Raw genomic sequence first — 11,540 nt, 5'->3', positions numbered from 1 at the left:
TTTGGAGCTGACATCTGGTGCTGTCAGAGTACATAACTGGTGCTGATTTGCAATGCCAGCTGCACACTCTGACCTTTCTGGTGGATTCAGGAGAGATGATGGTCTGTGTGTGCTCTGGATATGCCAGGCAGAGTGGGCTGYGTGTGTTTGTTTGCAGGGATGACAAGGGAGGAGTAAAAACACCRAACAAAGCCTGCCAAACCTGGCCAGAGTGAAATCTCACTGGTCAGCTGAGGAAGGGAAGAGATGGCAGATGAATGGAAGGTGTAATGCCCTGATAAACACAGGTATTTCCTCAAATCAGGATTAAAAATGTGGCTTCCCAATTCAATCGGTCTCCTTCTTATCCATGCAGAGAGCATTCCCAGCCCTCTGCTCTCACCTGTGGAAGACAGCACAGAAATACTGTGATGCTCAGAAGGATGTTGCCTTCATCCTTCCCAAATCTAGGAGAGCACTCTGAGGCTGGAACAAAGAGTCAGGAATGTGCATACTTCACAGTGTAAAATGAATCCAGAGCTATCCTTGAATCCTAACCCAGCATGACTTGAGTGGGAATTTTACACAGGGCAGAGCAACACCCTGCAGAAAGAACAGCTCCAGTCTGGAAGTGGGGGCTCTTAGGACAGGTTAGGCTTGCTTTCCCATATGTGGATCTGGGATTTATATTGTTTTATGGCAGTAGTTGCTTAAGGTTTACTTATTTTGTCTCRGTTTTGTGGTGTGGTCAGATTGGGACCTGGGCTATGGAGAAGGAGGCTCTTTAGGGAGATGCTCTGCTTTACTTGGCTGTCAGAATCCAACTCTCACCCATCTCAAATCCTGCTGGGACAGGGAAATGTGGGATCTAATAGTGCAGAGCCTCAGCTCTGAGCTGAGAAGGGCCCCTGGTGCAGTTGTGAAGTGTGAAATAAAGAAATGATAGAGGGAGTGGAAAGAGGACAGTCCCAGGGTCACACCCTGCTGGGAAGGAGCTGTGCACCCCCAGCAATGCTTTGAACTCATTTTGGATTGCATCAGGTGGTGGAAAGCTGGGAAATCACAGGGCTGGGCTGGAAAGCAGAGCAGCTCCAAGAGTGTCAGTGCAGATAAAAGTGAGGTGCAAATGTTTGAGGCTTGAACTCAGTGACATGGTTAAGGGAGATCTGAACACACCCATCCAAAGTCAGATCATCCTTCCTCCATAGATCCAGGGTCCCATACCTGTCTAAAACCTRCCTAAAACCATCCCAGTGAAGGGCAAAACCTTGTGCTTGGGTCCTTCAGTTGCTTGGGTCCTTGAGCTCAGAAGACACATTATGTGTTTCTGGCAATGGCCTTGAGATCTGTGTCTAAAAGTCAGAAGGAAAAAGCTCTCTCCTTAMAAAACTTGCTCAGAAAAGCTGAATTTTAAATGAGGCCTTCCTTCAGCAGTGGGWCTAATAAAAGCAGATTTCTTCCAGTTGTACTCTATAGTTTGATTTTTCTGGTGCCAGGAAGGAGTGGGGTCCAGGTGAACATTTTCCTGWGGTTTGGGTGCTGATAACATCTTTCCCTGTATGGATTTTTCCATGTCTGGGTGAGGATGAGGTTGGCTGCAGCCTTTCCACCAGGAGAAATAGCAGTGCTTGTTTTCATGACAGCCAGGGGATCTCAGTTGCCTTTAAAACTGCTGTTTTCTTTCAAACTTGGTGCAGAGAGCCCCACAGATTCAAAAATTACCCATGAGGAACAGACACACAGAGGTACATGGAGTACGATTGTGTGAACCCTGTTTGCTTGGGAAAATGGGCTAAAAAACAATAAATTGCAGAAGCCTTGTTATTATCCCARCTGAACAGTTCTCCCTGGCATATTCTATTAAGTCACTTCTGTTTCACTCAGGTTTTGCATTACTGGCTCTCCTTTCCACAAATGACCTTTTTCATACCAGCCTCTGTAAAACTATTGYCATTCTTCATTTAGAAATTATTCTAAACTGTGTTTGCAGAAGTCCTCTACTCTTTTTCTGATTAATCATCCCTTTTTAGGGAAAGGAGCAAAAAATTATATTGCTGACCTTTCTTTGCATTTAAGAGGATCTTTTAGCAAGTTGAATCTCATACCATCGGCTCTAGGTAGGAACAGCTCTTCCTGTTCTGTGTCAGTGTTTTTTCAGCCATTTGTCAAGTATATCTGTAATGGTATTTATAGCTCAACATGTTTTATGGGAAAACCTCACTTTCTCATTCCACATAAAACATCACTGAGAAACTGAAAGAATATTATTAAAACATTTAAGAGGACAGAATCAGTTAATAGACTGAAGTACTTGGTGTGATGGGAGGGAACAAAATCTACCTTTTATTCAGTCACATTGCAGGTGTTTTTCATCCTTTGGGGTGTGCCCAGGTTTACTCTCTCGTGCACAACACCACCGTGTCCTCACAGAGCAGGGAGGGAGCAGGCTCTGATGGCCAGCAGTGATGAATTCAATGAGTTCCTTGCTGCTCTACACCTCCATGGCTGTAGGAGAGAACAGGAGGAAAACAAGATTTAGCTTTGTCTCCCTGTTGTTTGAAAGGTTGGTTCGATGGCTGCACGCACACAAACCCCTTGTTACATGCAGTGTTTCTTCCTGCCCCAGTTATGTTCTTTATTACTTAGGTCGTGAGGACTTCTTGGTGTAGGATTTTAATTGCTGCATGAAAAAGCTTTTTTTCCACTTTTACCACTAAACTAGTTTTTGCAGCCACTTAGTCACCCACCCTTGCAATGCAGTTTCTAAGCCTCAGTAACATACAACATCTCCTGGTGCACTGAGCACTGATTCCACCAGTGGTTTGTGATGCCATAGTGTGTTCTGAAGGCAGATAAATTAAATCATGCAGCTCCAAGGAGCTCACCCAGCAGCTCCTGTTCAACCCCAGAACCTCCTTTTTTGTGTCTGTCAAGGGTTCTACAAGAGCAAAGCTATAGCTGATTTCCATCTTTTGGAGAAGGTATGTTACACAATTAGTGAGGAGCTCATATCCGATTACAAGGTTCTTCCTTCTTTAAAACCTCCTGGAARTCTCCCCAGCTCCATCTCATGCTGGGGTTGTGCCAGACATCTCATGGATTCCCCCCTCCCCATGGCTGTGCACAGACTTTGCAAACAGGGCTGGCTGMCCCCATAAATCATCACTGTCCATCCTGCCTGGCCGTGTCCAWAATGGGATTTTGTTCTCTCAGCACCTGGCTCATGGCTCAGAGCACTGAGCCAGGGGATCACGTTCAGCTATTCCACCTAATATTCTGCTGTTAAATAGAGAGAGAAAAGGAGATAAACACTCATGCTGCAGCCCCTTCCCATGCCATAATTCCCACCCATAGCCAGGTTTGACCTGCAGAGCTGCCCCTGTTGGTTCTGCAGCTGATTGGGGATCTCATCTCAGCCCAGGAGCAGGGCAGTGACACCAAGAACCCTGCTCAGTTCAGCAGCACGTCGGGGTGCAGAAGAACCAGCTCAGCCTGGGCTGCCAAAACCCACAGCTGACTCAAAACAAATCTCTTTTGTTCTCGCTCCTGGTTTCATGCAGTAAATAAAAACGAATCCCCCAAGGAGCAGAGCATTTAGGCTGAGCGTGTTCCTGTTTGTTCAGAGCGTATCAGTCTGTTGTTCTTCCTGGCTAATCAGATAGAGCGGAAACTAAAACAATCTAAATTTGTTGTTCCGTTTTATTCTATACATAATCACTGCCTCTCGTTTGCTTCTAAAGAGCTGCATAAATACACATTAGATGAATGTGYAAAAAAAGTGACATCTCTTTTGGGACTCAGGCCAGTGTTCCCTGGTTATTTTCTCGCTTTGAAAGAGATTGGGCTCTCAGATGTTGTCACRTTTCTTGTGAAGTCCTGTGTGCTKTGTATAATGGGTATTATAATGCTGGACYTGTTCTTATGCTCTGCAGGCATGAGGGGGTTGGGGACACTAAATGTGGAGGAATGGCATGTGCCCATGTGTGACAGCAGAAAAGAGCTTGGTTTGGGCAGATGTGAAGGGTATTTGGGACTGATRCTTCTTGCCCTGTTCCCTCTTCACCCAGCCTTGTCTCCTCCCTCTCTGACCCTCAAACTCCCATCCCAGTTTGCRGGGATCACTTTGGGTTAGTGGTTCGTGGTTCCTGAAGAACTGCTGGCTCTTTTTGTGATCTGGTTTCCATCACCCACCACATGTGCCGTCACTTTTGGCTTTTCAGAGTCTTCCTGCTCATCACAAGTGTAATGGCACTTCAGGCTTTTAAGGCTGAGGTAGATACAGGTCTCAGAATCTGAATTTTTGACTGGCCAGTAACTCTCCTTCCAGTRCAAAAAGAKATATTTGATGCTGTGTACACAATCYAGAAATTGCCAGCTCTAGAAAACTGAGTACTGCAATCTCTGCAGAATTCACTAATTAATTTTGGTTATCTTCCAGTGCCTTTTGAATTTGTTTCCCAGAGATGGGCAGGAGGAGGAATAGCCTCATCCCCTGAGGACAGTGGCTTTCAAATTCCCCCATTCAGAGAGTTGCACAGCCCCATTTTCAGAGCAGCAGTGATCTCAGGCAGGCACATCCCTTGGGGGCTGGCACATCTGGCTAGCTTGGAGCAGGAGCACACTGATCTGTCCTCCCTGCACCCCACAGTCACGTTGGTTTTTTAGCTTTCATTTTCAATTTCATTTTCTCATTTCAGCTGGAGAATCACGAGGGCAGCCTCACCCATTTAGGCCAACCCATGGGAAGGTTTTTGCAGTGTGGCATGGTGAGAACTGATGGAGTTCTGGATTTTTACAGAAAGGGCTGTAATTAATTTTTAAAATTTTTATTGCAGTTGAACTATTTCACTCTGACAGTGAGGCACATGTATCCAAAATATGTGAGGTGCAAATATGAACATAAAGAGTGATTTGGTAACGAATTGGGATAAGTGCTGAGGGTGAGCACAGCTCTGCCTGACACAAACACGAAACAGAGGTGCTGTAATGCAGCTGAAGCTGAAGCCTATCCTTTGGCATCTCACATCCTTTGGTATGCCATGTGCTCCTCACATCTACACCAGCYTGTCACGGCTGGTTACGTCGGCACATCATGTTCGATACATTTCCCAGGCRCAAAATGAAAGATGATCAGAGGAGCTCTGAAATACCTGACACGAGGAAACGGGGAGATTAATTGCAGCATTAAAGCTGAGCGTGGCACAAAGTGGGAGCTGGAAGAGCTCTGCTCCAGGRRMAGCATCTGCAGAGCTGCTCCTYMTGGAGAACCCCTGTGCACCCACCAYTTTGATATTTTGGTTATTGAGCAGGGCARTGTCACTGCCCACAGCATCCCCAGTGCAAAAATGAACTGGTGTAGGGTGGGATGGARGATGGATGGATTCCCTGAGCACATAGGGAAGCTCTGGGTTTGTCCTGCTGCCCACTGTCTCCAATCTCAGAGACCAGGCAGCACATTGGGATGGGGGAACCATTGTAGAAAAGCAAAATATCCTTTCCCYCTGTCTGTTTTTATGCCTCCACCCCTCTCAGATCCGTGTGTGTCCTAGAACAGAAAATGCCAGGCATAGCATTGAGACAGTCATCTCTCAGCAGATGGGAGTCGGGGAGAAAACAAAACTCTAAAAGTTTATAGCAGAGGATAGTATAAAAAAAAAAAAAAAAAAAAACAGCTAAACCAAAGCCAAGAGCCTCGGGGACAGAGGGAGCTCGGAGCTCTGCTGCACAGGGATGCTCACAGGAAAATGCACCTCTCGGGCAGGAAAATGCACCTCTCGTGCTGTCTGCTAAATTAACCACAGCCAAACCGAGAGTGGTGCGGGAAAAAGCACGGAGGAATGTGGAAATGCGCGGGGAAGAGCAAAATGCACATTGCAGAGGAAAATGAACGGGATCGGGATGCGAGCAGCGGCGAGGGCAGGGCAGCGCTGCTGATCTCAAGCGCGGGGCAAGGCTGATCTCTAGCGGCGCGATCGCTTCTTTTTATTCTCTGCTGAATACTTTTATTTTTCTCTAATGGTTTCTTCTTATTCTCTGCTGAATACTTGCTTTCTGTTTACTTTCCCCGCGGTGTCCAATCTGGCTCCTCCTATGACTGATGGAAGGAGAAAAGATGGGAGAAGGAGAGGTAAATGCCAGGCTCTACATATGTTTTAATATGTAATCTGTAAATATGTAAAATATTTTTAATATTTTTAACATGTTCTACATGTGTTTTAAATTATTTTCTTCCCGAAAAAAAAAAAAAAAAAAAAAAAAAAAAAAAAAAAAAAAAAAAAAAAAAAAAAAAAAGTGATGGCCTTTCATGCATAATACTTTCAAGGCTGCATGTTGATCCTGTGTGGATCCTAACATAGGAGAAGGGAAGAATGGCCCTATTTCCATGATTTTTAGGGCTTCTTCATAGGAGGAGTGATGTTTCCCATGCAAGGTTTCCTTCTCCTCTTGCAGGGCAGGCAGGACAGGCTGGGCTTCATCTCGAAGGGGGCACCAAAGTGGCTCTTTTTACCTCTTACCCATCCAGACAAGGCTACTGCCCTCCCTCATTTGCAGGCCACAGTGATGGAAAACACACTTAAAAGCCTCCCTGCTTATTTATACACATATTTATACATGTATTTATACACATATTTATTTAGCTGCTGCAGAGCATTGAAATATTATTTGTTACAGGCTCCTGCTTCTTTAGGTTTTCCAGCTCGTATTGAAGCCATAATGTCATGAGCTGCATTTTAAAGTAAATTAGGGTGTCTGGGAAGGGCAGATCACAGCCTGTAGGTGAGTGAATGACCGTCCCAAGCACAGAGACACTGGGAAGGCTGGAAAAAGCCTTTGCAGAAAAGCCTGGAAAAAATGATAATGGATCATAGAGAAGGATCCAGTGCTGTCTCAGCAACAAAAGGATGCTGTTGTTGCTCTAGGAAGCTCTAGAAGCAGCAGACAATTAGGGCTGTCTGTCACACCAATACAGTGCCTGCTCTCTGCATGCAGCAGTGCCCAGGTGAATGTGTGTGCAGACACATCTGGATGCTCTGCAGTGTCCAGAGCTGTCCATCTGAGCTRCTGCAGGCCGTGTCCAGCTGTCCAGCAGCTCTGTCCCCTCCTGCACTGCCCCTTGGAGCCCACACTCACATTTCTGCTCACATTATGCAAAGCAGGAGCAAAGGCTGCTGCTCTCAGCAGYGCTCACAACCTGCCTGTGTCGAGGGCAAAGCCCTGCTCTGCTCGTGTGCTCRCTGCCATTTCTCACAGGGTAACGGCTGCTGCTAAATCAGCCCCAAATCGGTTCTGCAAACAGTGCTWAACTGCTTACATGCTTGGAAATAAACCTTCAACGCTTCTCCATCTCTATTTTTATGCATTAAGATCAATTTCATGAACTTTCCTAGGTAGGATGATTGCCATCGGCAGGAAGAATGTAGTAAATTAATTATAGATGTGTGTTAAATTACTTTCATTACCACTCTGAGTTCTGGGAGGGAGTTGTGTGAGCGGGATGACTGATGAAACAGTGTTTTTACATATTCCCCGGGTAATGGATATTTTTCCTTGGCTGCCGGTGTTGTTCCTCAGCTCAGAAAAGCTGGAATTACACATCTCAGAAAACAGAAGTTCAGTCTAAAATTGGCCTCCAAAGATTGCCAAAAACTGTGGCTGAGACAGGCTGGCTGGAGCACAAGCCTTCTGCAAGGTGAACTGAGGGAGGATTCACCCTCTTTACACCAGGCTCACCCAAAATTGGGGTGTTGTTCCTGCACACTGACAAAGGTATAACAGCCAAGACAAAAGTCAACATGAGTGGAAAGATATTTTCCATATTCACCTTATAACAACCTTGGTGCAGGGTATTTCCTAGGGATTAATGACCAGGCCACTTTAAYGGCTCTCTGCTGAACTTCAGGCTATCAACTTTTCACAGCCTGTCATTAATCCCTGGAAAATATCTGGGTTCATAGCAGATATGAGTGAAAAATAATGCACATGTGAAGGTAAGTATGGTGTTATATACACTGGGATTGGTGAAGGTAAGTGTTTAATCATGTACTGACCCTAATTGCTAACTCCAGATGCACTTCAGAATAYAAGTAAATGAGGTACAGCTTAGTTACATCGTAATTACAAAGCAGCTTCACTGCACTTCTATTTATATGGTGTATAATTACTATCTTTGGCTGAAAGCTGAAATCATAATATCATTGTCCCTCATGTTTCATACTGAAATCTGCTACAAAATACTGTATTTTGAAGGATATCTGTAACAGGTGAGTCAGAGGATAAATACCTACTCAGTAAGTTAATTCAATTTATTTCTAGCCACTGCACTCACAATCTTTTTTGATTAAAAAGAAAATTGAAAGAAGTAAGAAATATGAATCAACACACATCATGTCTTGGGTCATGAGCTGTGAACAAACTTCATCACATGGTTTGTCCTGCCTGAAAGAGTGGAAAGGGGAGCACAGACACGGAGAGCAGCCTGTGTTCCCTCCTCAGTCCCTGGCCATGGTCTGGGGGTGGTGCTGAAATGAGCTCCCTTCTCCCTTCCCATTGCCCCTGGCACTCGGCTGGGATCAAAAATGCACCACCAAAGGTGCTTTGAGGATCCCTCCTGACAGATTTGAGTGACTCACAGTGTTTTACACATCAATCCTGACATCCCAGAGGAGTGCAGCCATCCCAGCCTTCAGCAGGTGGATTTTCCCTTCGATCTGTTGGAGCAGTGCTGGATGTGGGCGCACACACGTGCACACGAGGTTGGRTTATCTCAGAAATCAAGAGAGATTTCCCTCCCCACGCTGCCTCTGTGGAGCAGGGCTGTGGAGGTTTCCATTAGACTTGTAGAAGTGCCAAAAAAAACCTCCACAGTCTGCTGGGAGAATGATTAGAGYTGGCAAGTTTGCTCAACAAGCACTTCTTGCACACAGCATTAATGGGTGATAGGTAGAGTCTGTGGTTTTTTCACTTAATAATGCATGGAACCTCCTAGATATTCTCAGGATCTCTCTCTGGAGCTGTGCTCTGTGATCAGAGGCATAACTAATGGTCAGGACTGATTACATACTGATTAAAACTACTTCAGAATCTCATCTATCTATCTAGGAAGGGATGCACGAGGCAAGTGCTTGTTCCTGTTTCATTTCAGTTGTACCCATTCATCTGCCTTGCACATCAAACAGGATCCAGGATTCAAAAGGAGCTTTCTGTGTCAAAATTAGACCTTGAAGCTGACATTTTTGGTGAATKATTATCTTCCCCTCCTCAGAAGATAATGGATTTGACCAGGAAATTTTAGAAGCACATTCTTGTTTGGGGCCTATCCCAAAGAGAAGCGCTCCCACAGGAGGTGGGACTTTCTTCATGTGACACATTTTGGTGGGACACATCCCATTTACCTACAGATGTTCATTTTTTTTTGGTGTCAGRATGTGAATGAGCCTCTTCCCAAACCCAAACTAAGGCACAGCAATACTTYMRTGAGTGCCACAGCAGRGAGCAAATCAAATCCGTGYTCCGGAGCTGCACTGCCACTGTGGWGAGCTTTGCTGACAGTTATGAATGTCACTCATCAAAACACTCTCACACRGTTCTGATAAGTCTAAATAATACWRTTTTACAGACAATGTCACTGTTGCCACAGAGGGCACGAAAGCCATTTTTTAAATTCATTCCAGATGTAATCTGAATGCACCTGTATTGTCTACGAGGCGTTTTCTGAATGCAGCCAAATAAATTTGGTGTCAGCTGCCATGGGAACTGTCCTTCTGAATAATCTCCTGTGTCGTCTAAAATGATTGCATATTTCAAACATATAGGCTGRCACTTCATTTGTTTGTTTGCTTGCTAGCTAATTTTTAACACAGTCACCACCGAGCTGCCTCTATTCATTTGTGGTTCCAGGTTTCTTAACTCTCCTTGTGTGTTTTTGCACTTTGTGGACATGGTTCATTCTTCCTGTTGAAAAGATGTTTATGTGTGGGGCAAAGCAGCACCTGGCCCAATTGTGATGGCAGAAAATGTCCCTTTCTGGCAGTGTGACACTCCATCACATGGCACAGTCACTGTTCTCACATTCCTTTAAAAAAGGAGGGAGGAAGGTGTACAAATTTTGCCCATCAAAGCAGTGAAATATCTGAATTTTACCTCCATGACTTTAAATTCAGAAAGCWAAACATAGGCAGGGTAAAAGTGAGGGGAGCTGTAAATAAAAAATGAATATGTGAGATAAATCTAAAGCAAATCCCTATCAAACACCACTCTCTTGGCTTCTTTTGTGCTTGTTGGGAAATGAGTGTTCAGCATCCAAATCAGGCTCTTGATGAAGTTCAAGCAACCCTRGAAACAATGGGCAATTGCTTCTAATAAGGTCACAAGCTAATGAAATATGAAAAAGTCTCATAACTGCACTCCAAAGAAAGTGTTTTCAATCTTCCCTGCACGTCTGATATCCCAAACATCCCCCCTGTGCCCGGTACGCATATTTATGGTACAACACTCACACCTCTTGACTTGCCTGCTCAGGTTCTTTCCAAATCTAAGTAAATATGAATATTGTGTTCAATTTGTCACACAAATCACTAAATTAGATGCACAGGCAGCTCCTACTCCGTCACAAGGGCTTTTTGCAATGGTTGTTTCACATTGCACCAGTCATTTTTAATAACTGAAAACATTCTTAGGAAACTTTGAGAGTTTTCCAAGAAAGGATTAGAGCTTGAGCCTGCAAGGTGTTGAATTTGTGGGATTTGAGTCAATGAAGCATTTCTAGGGCTGCTCCCAGGTTTATAAGCACAGAGTTATTTGGCATTGCTGTGCTGCAGTGATTAGTGGGATGTCATGATCAGAGGTTTTAAGTGTAGGGTGGGAGCAGGAACAGAACAGGTAACAGGGAAGAGTCAGGCCACCCATCACTAAAARGCCAGCCATAATCACCAAAATTGTCTTAAAATAGTCTGGCTTCTCACCTGACTGGAATAGTGCCATAATCTTAAAGGCAGTRTAAGTTTCTTTGACAGGAGGGTGAGCAGGTTAAATAAAGTACCTGCTTCATGTTAGAAGAATTCCAAAGACTTAAAGATCTACTTATCCAGTGAAACACTTTTTTGCCCTCAGGGGCAGTTCAACAAAGGCGTCTTTTCCAGAGAATTTCCACAGATAGCTGAACAGAACGCCTTTTTATTGAAAATTTTATCTGTATTAATAATGTTTTATGACCTAAAAAGCCTGTTTGGGGTTTYTGAGAGGTGAGGAGCTCGAGTGTCAGCTCCTGCTGTAGGGACAGCTGGGGATCTGGGTCACTGCACCCAGAATTAATTGACACARCCTGGTGGAAAGGTATGAAAATCAYCTTGTCAGGTCCTTGCCRGGTCATTCTGCACTGATTCARACAACGGGAGGTGTGAGTCWGGCTGGCCCAGACCACCAAGGATGTCCAAGGAACCCAAATCAACAGGAATGTGATTAGGAGTTTTAAAATCATGTGCATGGAATCAGGACTAGAAACCCTCTGAGGGTAAACTCCTTACTGAATCAAAAGGCAGCATTACACACTTGGGCAAATGTAA

The sequence above is a fragment of the Malurus melanocephalus genome, unplaced genomic scaffold (assembly GCF_030028575.1).
Source record: "Malurus melanocephalus ecotype Western Australia unplaced genomic scaffold, MMel_1.1 scaffold_64, whole genome shotgun sequence".
Taxonomy (NCBI): Eukaryota; Metazoa; Chordata; class Aves; order Passeriformes; family Maluridae; genus Malurus; species Malurus melanocephalus.
This window is presented reverse-complemented; position numbering follows the sequence as displayed.